We start from the raw sequence: 12,471 nt of genomic DNA on the forward strand, positions 1-12,471 counted from the left end.
CCAAGGTAGGACCCTCTGTGGGAGACATCTTCTCCCGTTTGGAAGCTTCAGCTTCCGAATCCCCGGGTGCAGTCCTTTTTCTCTTCTGGTCGCCTTCCCTCATGGAGATGCTCGCTCCCTCGGCTAGAATGGGCAACGTTGGGGGCCCGTGTCCGCCCGCATTATCCTCCACAGTATGTCCTTTTAGGGGCTCCGAGCATGGTGCGGTCTGGAGCATCTTTTCCAATACCGGGTTTTCCAAACCCTCAGGGAGGGGGGCCGAACACCGAATCAACTTCACCTTTGTTAGCCAGTCCTGGTCAAAAAGCGAACTCTCAGAAATAACTTCGTAACAAAGTAGAGAAAGTATGTTCGGCCGGAAGATGCCTTACCTGTTGGCCGGTACGGTTGCTACTCAGGCCCACGTCCTCGGTGATTTCCGGACATTCTGTCTGAGGTCCAAAGAATAACTTGTACATCTCCTCGTGCATCAGGCCGAGAAAATTTTGAATGGCACGCGGTCCCTCAGGATTGAACTCCCATAGGTGAAGAGGCCGGCGTTTGCAAGGCTGGACTTGACGAACCAGCATAACCTATATCACCGCAACCAAACTGAAATCTCCATTGAAGAGATCTCGAATGCGGCCTTGCAGTATAGGCACGTCCTTGACTGGACCCCAGCTCAGACCTCTACTGATCCATGACATCAGCTGTGGTGGGGGGCCCGAGCGGAAAACAGGGGGCGCCCACTTGGCACTTCTAGGAGACATGATGTAGAACCACTCCTGTTGCCACAATTCAGACACCTATGGGATGGAACCTTTGGGCCACGGAGCTCCCATCATCTTGCGTATTGAGGCACCTCCACACGCTGCATGTTGCCCCTCGACCAGCTTCGGCTTCACTTCAAAGGTCTTGAGCCATAGGCCAATGTGAGGGGTAACCCGGAGGAAGGCCTCGCACACGATAATAAATGTCGTGATATGAAGAAAGGAGTCCGGAGCTAGATCATGAAAATCTAGCCCGTAGTAAAACATAAAACCCCTGACGAAAGGATCCAAGGCAAGGCCTAGGCCTCGGAGGAAGTGGGAAACGAACACGACGTTCTCGTTGGATTCGGGGGTGGGGACGGCCTGCCCTCGGGGAGGCAGCCGATGCAAAATCTCGGCGGTCAGATATCTGGCCTCCCTCAACTTCTTGATGTCTTCTTACGTGACGGTGGAAGGCATCCTTCGGCCTTGAAGGCTAGATCCGGACATGACTGATGGTTCGGGGCGCCTGACCTGAACTTCAGGCATTTGAGCTTGAGGTGGGGGAAGGATTCGATTGAGTACGGGAGGGAAAAATAAAAGCCCTGTCCCCTTTATAAAGAGGGTGAATATCAAGCGTCCTCTCCGTGTCCGTTTGGACTTGCCTATAATCTAGGAGTCCTAGAAGCGGTTGGGTTACCCACGCCCGTATTGATGAGAATCCCAGGATAAGGGGACACGATCTCTACTTTAACAAGACGTGCCAAGGAAACCGCCTCGCATGACGCGCTGAGGTGGGATAATGAAACGACTCGGTTAAAGGCTTGGCCGTGGTGTGACACGCTACGAAATACGTCAGGAGATTAGATTGGTGTAAATATTATTCTCTCTATGGCAATATGTGGAAACTTATTTTGCAGAGCCGGACACTATCTTTGTGTTCAAAATCTTCTAGGGAGTATTTGGAGGAGGAACCCGCCTTGCAATGCCGAAGACAATTTGCGCGCCGGACTCGTCGTCATTGAAGCCTGGTTCAAGGGCTACTGAGGGAGTCCTGGGTTAGGGGGTGTTCGGATAGCGGGACTATACCTTCAGCCGGACTGCTGGACTATGAAGATACAAGATTGAAGACTTCTTCCCGTGTCCGGGAGGGACTTTCCTTGGCGTGGAAGGCAAGCCTGGCGATACGGATATGTAGATCTCCTACCATTGTAACCGACTCCATGTAACCCTAACCCTATCCGGTGTCTATATAAACTGGAGGGTTTTAGTCCATAGGACAAGACACACATCAACAATCATACCATAGGCTAGCTTATAGGGTTTAACCTCTTTGATCTCGTGGTAGATCTACTCTTGTACTACCCATATCATCAATATTAATCAAGCAGGACGTAGGGTTTTACCTCCATCGAGAGGGCCCGAACCTGGGTAAAACTTCGTGTCCCTCGCCTCCTGTTACCATCTGGCCTAGACGCACAGTTCGGGACCCCCTACCCGAGATCCGCCGGTTTTGACACCGACACCCGTTGTTGGCACGGGAGTATCCGGCGGATGAGCATAACCTGGACTATGTTGACGAGCTTGAGCTTCTTGTCCACCATGTTTTGAATACATGTCTGGAGTCCGGTCAGCTCTTTTGAATTACCCCAGGACAGGCCCTTCTCTTTCTAGGAGGTGCGCCGCATGGGGATGCCAGATCGTAACTCGGGGGCCGCTACCCATGCGGGGTCGCGCGGCTCGGTGATATAGAACCACCCCGATTGCCACCCCTTTATGGTATCCACGAAGGTACCCTCGAGCCATGTGATATTAGGGATCTTGCCCACCATGGCGCCTCCGCACTCCGCCTTGCGGCTGCTCACTACCTTCGGCTTGACATTGAAGGCCCCATGGGCTGAAGTGGGAGGCTGAAGTGGGAGGGGAACCAGCCCCTAGTGGGCTGGTGCGCCCCCCTTGGGCTTCCTCCTGCGCCTAGGGTTGGAAACCCTAGGGGTGGGGGGCGCCACCCTTGCCTTGGGGGGCAAGGCACCCCCTTTGGCCGCCCCCCCTAGGAGATTGGATCTCCTAGGGCCGGCACCCCCCTAGTCACGCTATATATAGTGGGGGGGGGGAGGGAGGGCAGCCGCACCCAAGCCCCTGGCCTCTCCCTCTCCCTCCCGTGACACTCCTCCGTCTCCCAGCGCTTGGCAAAGCCCTGCCGAGATCACCGTTGCTTCCACCACCACACCGTCATGCTGCTAGATCTTCATCAACCTCTCCTTCCCCCTTGCTAGATCAAGTTGGAGGAGATGTATTCCCAACCGTATGTGTGTTAAATGCGGAGGTGCCGTTCGTTCGACACTTGGCCATCAGTGATTTGGATCACGTCGAGTACGACTCCATCAACCCCGTTCTCTTGAACACTTCCGCGCGCGATCTACAAGGGTATGTAGATGCACTCCTCTCTCCCTCGTTGCTAGATGACTCCATAGATTGATCTTGGTGATGTGTAGAAAATTTTAAAATTCTGCTACGTTCCCCAACAGTGGCATCATGAGCTAGGTCTATGCGTAGTTACTATGCATGAGTAGAATACAAAGCAGTTGTGGGCGTTGATATTGTCAATTTGCTTGCCGTTACTAGTCTTATCTTGATTCGGCGGCATCGTGGGATGAAGCGGCCCGGACCGACCTTACACGTACGCTTACGTGAGACTGGTTCCACCGACTGACATGCACTAGTTGCATAAGGTGGCTGGCGGGTGTCTGTCTCTCCCACTTTAGTCGGATCGGATTCTATGAACAGGGTCCTTATGAAGGGTAAATAGAAATTGGCAATTCATGTTGTGGTCTTTGCGTAGGTAAGAAACATTCTTGCTAGAAACCTATAGCAGCCACGTAAAAAACTTGCAACAATAATTAGAGGACGTCTAACTTGTTTTTGCAGCAAGTGTTTTGTGAGGTGATATGGCCAAAGGATGTGATGAATGATATATGTGATGTATGAGATGATCATGTTCTTGTAATAGGAATCACGACTTGCATGTCGATGAGTATGACAACCGGCAGGAGCCATAGGAGTTGTCTTTATTTATTTATGACCTGCGTGTCAACATAAACGTCATGTAATTACTTTACTTTATTGCTAAAGCGTTAGCCATAGTAGTAGAAGTAATAGATGACGAGACAAACTTCAACAAGACACGATGATGGAGATCGTGGTGTCATGCCGGTGACAACGATGATCATGGAGCCCCGAAGATGGAGATCAAAAGGAGCACATGATATTCGCCATTCATGTCACTATTTGATTGCATGTGATGTTTATCATGTTTTACATCTTATTTGCCTAGAACGACGGTTGCTTAAATAAGATGATTCCTCGCAATAATTTCAAGAAAGTATTCCCCCTAACTGTGCACCGTTGTGAAGGTTCGTTGTTTTGAAGCACCACGTGATGATCGGGTGTGATAGATTCTAACGTTCAAATACAACGGGTGTAAGCCAGATTTACACACGTAATACACTTAGGTTGACTTGACGAGCCTAGCATGTACAGACATGGCCTCAAAACACGGAAGACCGAAAGGTCGAGCATGAGTCGTATAGAAGATACGATCAACATGAAGATGTTCACCGATGTTGGCTAGTCCGTCTCACATGATGATCGGACACGGCCTAGTTAACTCGGATCATGTTTCACTTAGATGATTGGAGGGATGTCTATCTGAGTGGGAGTTCATTGAGTAATTTGATTAGATGAACTTAATTATCATGAACTTAGTCTAAAATCTTTACAATATGTCTTGTAGATCAAATGGCCCACGTTGTCCTCAACTTCAACGCGTTCCTAGAGAAAACCAAACTGAAAGACGATGGCAGCAACTATACGGACTGGGTCCGGAACCTGAGGATCATCCTCATAGCTGCCAAGAAAGATTATGTCCTAGAAGCACTGCTAGGTGACACACCTGTCCCACAGAACCAAGACGTTATGAACGCTTGGCAGTCACGTGCTCATGATTACTCCCTCGTTCAGTGTGGCATGCTTTACAGCTTAGAACCGGGGCTCCAAAAGTGTTTTGAGAGACACGGAGCATACGAGATGTTCGAAGAGCTGAAAATGGGTTTTCAAGCTCATGCCCGGGTCGAGAGATATGAAGTCTCCGATAAGTTCTTCAGTTGTAAGATGGAGGAAAATAGTTCTTTCAGTGAGCACATACTCAGAATGTCTGGGTTGCATAACCGCTTGACTTAGCTGGGAGTTAATCTCCCGGATGACGCGGTCATTGACAGAATCCTTCAGTCGCTTCCACCGAGCTACAAGAGCTTTGTGATGAACTTCAATATGCAGGGGATGGAAAAGACCATTCCTGAGGTGTATTCAATGCTGAAATCAGCAGAGGTGGAAATCAAAAAGGAACATCAAGTGTTGATGGTGAATAAAACCACTAAGTTCAAGAAAGGCAAGGGTAAGAAGAACTTCAATAAGGACGGCAAGGGAGTTGCCGCGCCCGGTAAGCAAGCTACAGGGAAGAAGCCAAAGAATGGACCCCAAGCCCGAGACTGAGTGTTTTTATTGCAAGGGAAGTGGTCACTGGAAGCGGAACTGCCCCAAATACTTAGCGGACAAGAAGGCCGGCAACACTAAAGGTATATGTGATATACATGTAATTGATGTGTACCTTACCAGTACTCGTAGTAGCTCCTGGGTATTTGATACTAGTGCGGTTGCTCACATTTGTAACTCAAAGCAGGAGCTGCGGAATAAGCGGAGACTGGCGAAGGATGAGGTGACGATGCGCGTCGGGAATGGTTCCAAGGTCGATGTGATCGCCGTCGGCACGCTGCCTCTACATTTACCTACGGGATTAGTTTTAAACCTCAATAATTGTTATTTAGTGCCAGCTTTGAGCATGAACATTGTGTCAGGATCTCGTTTAATTCGAGATGGCTACTCATTTAAATCCGAGAATAATGGTTGTTCTATTTATATGAGAGATATGTTTTATGGTCATGCTCTGATGGTGAATGGTTTATTCTTAATGAATCTCGAGCGTAATGCTACACATATTCATAGTGTGAATACCAAAAGATGTAAGGTTGATAATGATAGTCCCACATACTTGTGGCACTGCCGCCTTAGTCACATAGGTGTCAAATGCATGAAGAAGCTCCATGCAGATGGACTTTTAGAGTCTCTTGATTACGAATCATTTGACACGTGCGAACCATGCCTCATGGGTAAAATGACCAAGACTCCGTTCTCAGGAACAATGGAGCGAGCAACCAACTTATTGGAAATCATACATACTGATGTGTGCGGTCCAATGAGTGTTGTGGCTCGCGGTGGCTATCGTTATGTTCTCACCCTCACTGATGACTTGAGTAGATATGGGTATGTCTACTTAATGAAACACAAGTCTGAGACCTTTGAAAAGTTCAAGGAATTTCAGAGTGAGGTTGAGAATCAACGTGACAAGAAAATCAAGTTCTTGCAATCAGATCATGGGGGAGAATACTTGAGTCACGAATTTGGCACACACTTAAGAAAATGTGGAATAGTTTCACAACTCACGCCGCCTGGAACAGCTCAGCGTAATGGTGTGTCCGAACGTCGTAATCACACTCTATTGGATATGGTGCGATCTATGATGTATCTTATCGATTTACCACTATCATTTTGGGGCTATGCTTTAGAGACTGCCGCATTCACTTTAAATAGGGCTCCGTCGAAATCCGTTGAGACGACACCGTATGAATTATGGTTTGGGAAGAAACCTAAGCTATCGTTTCTAAAAGTTTGGGGATGCGATGCTTATGTCAAGAAACTTCAACCTGAAAATCTCGAACCCAAGTCGGAAAAATGCGCCTTCATAGGATACCCTAAAGAAACTATTGGGTATACCTTCTACCTCAGATCCGAAGGCAAGATCTTTGTTGCCAAGAATGGGTCCTTTCTAGAGAAAGAATTTTTCTCGAAAGAAATAAGTGGGAGGAAAGTAGAACTTGATGAAGTATTACCTCTTGAACCGGTAACTGGCGCAGCTCAAGAAAATGTTCCTGAGGTGCCTGCACCGACTAGAGAGGAAGTTAATGATGATGATCATGAAACTTCAGATCAAGTTACTACTGAACTTCGTAGGTCCATGAGGACACGTTCTGCACCAGAGTGGTACGGCAACCCTCTCTTGGAAATCATGTTGTTAGACAACGGTGAACCTTCGAACTATGAAGAAGCGATGGCGGGCCCGGATTCCGACAAATGGCTGGAAGCCATGAAATCCGAGATAGGATCCATGTATGAAAACGAAGTATGGACTTTGACTGACTTGCCCAATGATCGGCGAGCCATAGAAAATAAATGGATATTTAAGAAGAAGACAGACACGGATGGTAACGTGACCATCTATAAAGCTCGGCTTGTCACTAAGGGTTATCGACAAGTTCAAGGGGTTGACTACGATGAGACTTTCTCACCCGTAGCAAAGCTGAAGTCCGTCCAAATCATGTTAGCAATTGCCGCATTCTATGATTATGAGATATGCCAAGTGGACGTCAAAACGGCATTCCTTAATGGTTTCCTTAAGGAAGAATTGTATATGATGCAGCCAGAAGGTTTTGTCAATCCTAAGAATGCTGACAAGGTGTGCAAGCTCCAACGCTCGATTTATGGGCTGGTGCAAGCATCTTAGAGTTGGAACATTCGTTTTGATGAGATGATCAAAGCGTTTGGATTTACGCAGACTTATGGAGAAGCCTGCATTTACAAGAAAGTGAGTGGGAGCTCTGTAGCATTTCTCATATTGTATGTGGATGACATACTGTTGATGGGAAATGATATAGAATTCTTGGAAAGCATAAAGGCCTACTTGAACAAGTGTTTTTCAATGAAGGACCTTAGAGAAGCTGCTTATATATTAGGCATCAAGATCTATAGAGATAGATCGAGACGCCTCATTGGTCTTTCACAGAGTACGCACCTTGACAAGATATTGAAGAAGTTCAAAATGGATCATTCAAAGAAGGGGTTCTTGCCTGTATTGCAAGGTACGAGATTGAGCACGTCTCAATGCCCAACCACGGCAGAAGATAGAGAAAAGATGAGTGTCGTCCCCTATGCCTCGGCCATAGGGTCTATCATGTATGCTATGCTGTGTACCAGCCTTATGTAAACCTTTCCGTAAGTTTGGTAGGAAAGTACCAAAGTAATCCCAGCATGGAACACTGGACAGCGGTCAAGAATATCCTGAAGTACCTGAAAAGGACTAAGGACATGTTTCTCGTGTATGGAGGTGACGAAGAGCTCGTTGTAAAGGGTTACGTCGATGCTAGCTTCAACACAGATCTGGATGACTCTAAGTCACAAACCGGATACGTGTATATTTTGAATGGTGGGGCAATAAGCTGGTGCAGTGGCAAGCAAAGCATTGTGGCGGGATCTACATGTGAAGCGGAGTACATGGCAGCCTCAGAGGCAGCACAAGAAGTAGTCTGGGTGAAGGAGTTCATTACCGACCTAGGAGTCATACCCAATGCGTCGGGCCCGATGACTCTCTTCTGTGACAACACTGGAGCTATTGCCCCTGCCAAGGAGCCCAGGTTTCACAGGAAGACCAGGCATATCAAGCGTCGCTTCAACTCCATTCATGAAAATGTTCAAAATGGAGACATAGAGATTTGTAAAGTACATACGGACCTGAATGTGGCAGATCCGTTGACTAAACCTCTCCCTAGAGCAAAACATGATCAACACCAGAACTGCATGGGTGTTCGATTCATCACAATGTAACTAGACTATTGACTCTAGTGCAAGTGGGAGACTGTTGGAAATATGCCCTAGAGGCAATAATAAAATGGTTATTATTATATTTCTTTGTTCATGATAATTGTCTATTGTTCATGCTATAATTGTGTTATCCGGAAATCGTAATACATGTGTGAATACATAGACCACAACATGTCCCTAGTGAGCCTCTAGTTGACTAGCTCGTTGATCAAAGGATAGTCATGGTTTCCTGACTATGGACATTGGATGTCATTGATAACGGGATCACATCATTAGAAGAATGATGTGATGGACAAGACCCAATCCTAAGCTTAGCTCAAAGATCATGTAGTTTGTTTGCTGTAGCTTTTCTGAATGTCAAGTATCATTCCTTAGACCATGAGATTGTGCAACTCCCGGATACCGTAGGAGTGCCTTGGGTGTGCCAAACGTCACAACGTAACTGGGTGACTATAAAGGTACATTACAGGTATCTTTGAAAGTGTCTGTTGGGTTGCACGAATCGAGACTGGGATTTGTCACTCCGTATGACGGAGAGGTATCTCTGGGCCACTCGGTAATGCATCATCATAATGAGCTCAATGTGACCAAGTGGTTGATCATGGGATCATGCATTACGGTACGAGTAAAGTGACTTGCTGGTAACAAGATTGAACTAGGTATTGGGATACCGACGATCGAGTCTCGGGCAAGTAACATACCGATTAACAAAGGGAATTGTATACGGATTGATTGAATCCTCGACATCGTGGTTCATCCGATGAGATCATCGTGGAGCATGTGGGAGACAACATGGGTATCTAGATCCCGCTGTTGGTTATTGACCGGAGAAGCGTCTAGGTCATGTCTGCATGTCTCCCGAACCCGTAGGGTCTACACACTTAAGGTTCGGTGATGCTAGGGTTGTAGAGATATTAGCATACGGTAACCCGAAAGTTGTTCGGAGTCCCGGATGAAATCCCGGATGTCACAAGGAGATCTAGAATGGTCCGGAGGTGAAGATTTATATATAGGAAGTCAAGTTTCGGCCATCGGGAAAGTTTCGGGGGTAATCGGTATTGTACCGGGACCACCGGAAGGGTCCCGGGGGTCCACCGGGTGGGGCCACCTATCCCGGAGGGCCCCATGGGCTGAAGTGGGAGGGGAACCAGCCCCTAGTGGGCTGGTGTGCCCCCCTTGGGCTTCCCTCTGCGCCTAGGGTTGGAAACCCTAGGGGTGGGGGGCGCCACCCTTGCCTTGGGGGGCAAGGCACCCCCTTTGGCCGCCGCCCCCCCCAGGAGATTGGATCTCCTAGGGCCGGCGCCCCCCCTGGGCACCCTATATATAGTGGGGGGAGGGAGGGCAGCTGCACCCAAGCCCCTGGCCTCTCCGTCTCCCTCCCGTGACACTCCTCCGTCTCCCTGCGCTTGGCGAAGCTCTGCCGAGATCACCATTGCTTCCACCACCACGCCGTCGTGCTGCTGGATCTTCATCAACCTCTCCTTCCCCCTTGCTGGATCAAGTTGGAGGAGACGTCTTCCCAACTGTATGTGTGTTGAACGCGGAGGTGCCGTTCGTTCGGCACTTGGCCATCGGTGATTTGGATCACGTCGAGTACGACTCCATCAACCCCGTTCTCTTGAACGATTCCGCGCGCGATCTACAAGGGTATGTAGATGCACTCCTCTCTTCCTCATTGCTAGATGACTCCATAGATTGATCTCGGTGATGCGTAGAAAATTTTAAAATTCTGCTACGTTCCCCAACACGGGGCATGTGGGATGTGGAAGGAGGAGAATGATGGGGGTCGGGTGTGGATTACCTGCCTGGATAGACAAGGCTGAGCAGCGTGAAGGAGGGTCACCGGCGAGGAGGCGGCGCTGCAAGGAAGGAGTGAAGGTTTCAACTTGGAAAGGAAGGCAGAAACAGGGGAAATGTGGCTTTTGGTAAGGGGGAGGGGGCGGGGAGGTAGATATTTCCGCGGAAGTCGGAAATTGGAATCGCTTCAGCGAAAAAACTAGTATGCAAAGTGTCATCAGACACGGTCCCTTATTCAGAACTGTGTACAATATGTGAACATCACAAACGATTCAGATAGCTTAACCCATGTGTGATGAGTTTGAACGTCAAAATTTTGGTTCGAATTTCCCTGGTTACAGTGGTCATCCACGTCATTGCATAATTTGGGTACACAAAGGAGACTAGAGCACACCCACACTTCTTAATCGAGCATGTTCAGCAATTAAACAGAGCTAGCTGGCCTAAACATTAGTCTAACAAATTAAATACTGATGTCTACTACACAAACTTCTTCTTGTAGACGTTGTTGGGCCTCCAAGTGCAGAGGTTTGTAGGACAGTAGCAAATTTCCCTCAAGTGGATGACCTAAGGTTTATCAATCCGTGGGAGGCGTAGGATGAAGATGGTCTCTCTCAAGCAACCCTGCAACCAAATAACGAAGAGTCTCTTGTGTCCCCAACACACCCAATACAATGGTAAATTGTATAGGTGCACTAATTCGGCGAAGAGATGATGATACAAGTGCAATATGGATAGTAGATATAGGTTTTTGTAATCTGAAAATATAAAAACAGCAAGGTAGCAGGCAGTAAAAGTGAGCACAAACAGTATTGCAATGCTAGGAAACAAGGCCTAGGGTTCATACTTTCACTAGTGCAAGTTCTCTCAATAATAATACCATAGTTGGATCATATAACTATCCCTCAACATGCAACAAAGAGTCACTCCAAAGTCACTAATAACGGAGAACAAACGAATAGATTATTGTAGGGTATGAAACCACCTCAAACTTATCCTTTCTGATCGATCTATTCAAGAGTCCGTAGTAAAATAACACGAAGCTATTCTTTCCGTTCAATCTATCCTAGAGTTCATACTAGAATAACACCTTAAGACACAAATCAACCAAAACCCTAATGCCACCTAGATACTCCAATGTCACCTCAATTATCCGTGGGTATGATTATACGATATGCATCACATAATCTCAGATTAATCTATTCAACCAACACAAATAAGTTCAAAGAGTGCCCCAAAGTTTCTATCAGAGAGTCAAGACGAAAACGTGTGCCAACCCCTATGCATAAGTTCACGAGGTCACGGAACTCGCAAGTTGATCACCAAAACATACATCAAGTGGATCACGTGATATCCCATTATCACCACAGATAAGTACATGCAAGACATACATCAACTGTTCTCAAATCCTTAAAGACTCAATCCGATAAGATAACTTTGAAGGGAAAACTCAATCCATCACAAGAGAGTAGAGGGGGAGAAACATCATAAGATCCAACTATAATAGCAAAGGTCATGATACATCAAGATCGTACCACCTCAAGAACACGAGAGAGAGAGAGAGAGAGAGAGAGAGATCAAACACATAGCTACTGGTACATACCCTCAGCCCCAAGGGTGAACTACTGCCTCCTCGTCATGGAGAGCGCCAGGATGATGAAGATGGCCATCGGAGAGGGATTCCCCCCCTCCGGCAGGGTGCCGGAATGGGTCTAGATTGGTTTTCGGTGGCTACAGAGGCTTCTGGCGGCGGAACTCCCGATCTAGGTTTCTTTCTGGAAGTTTTGACTTATATAAGAGGTGTTGGAGTCGGGGAAAAGTCAGGGGGGTCTCCGGGCTATCCACGAGGTAGGGAGGCGTGCCCAGGGGGCTGGGCGCGCCCCCACCCTCGTGGGTAGCCCGGGACTCTTCTGGCCCACCTTTTTTACCCCATGTCCTTCTTTTGGTCCAAAAATAAGTTCCGTGAAGTTTCAGGTCAATTGGACTCCGTTTGGTTTTCCTTTTTTGCAAAACTCAAAAACAAGGAAAAAACAGAAACTGGCACTGGGCTCTAGGTTAATAGGTCAGTCCCAAAAATCATATAAAATAGCATATAAATGCATATAAAACATCCAAGGTTGATAATATAATAGCATGGAACAATAAAAAAAATATAGATACGTTGGAGACGTATCAA

This window comes from Triticum dicoccoides, chromosome 7A (genome assembly GCF_002162155.2).
Source record: "Triticum dicoccoides isolate Atlit2015 ecotype Zavitan chromosome 7A, WEW_v2.0, whole genome shotgun sequence".
In the NCBI taxonomy this organism is placed as follows: Eukaryota; Viridiplantae; Streptophyta; class Magnoliopsida; order Poales; family Poaceae; genus Triticum; species Triticum dicoccoides.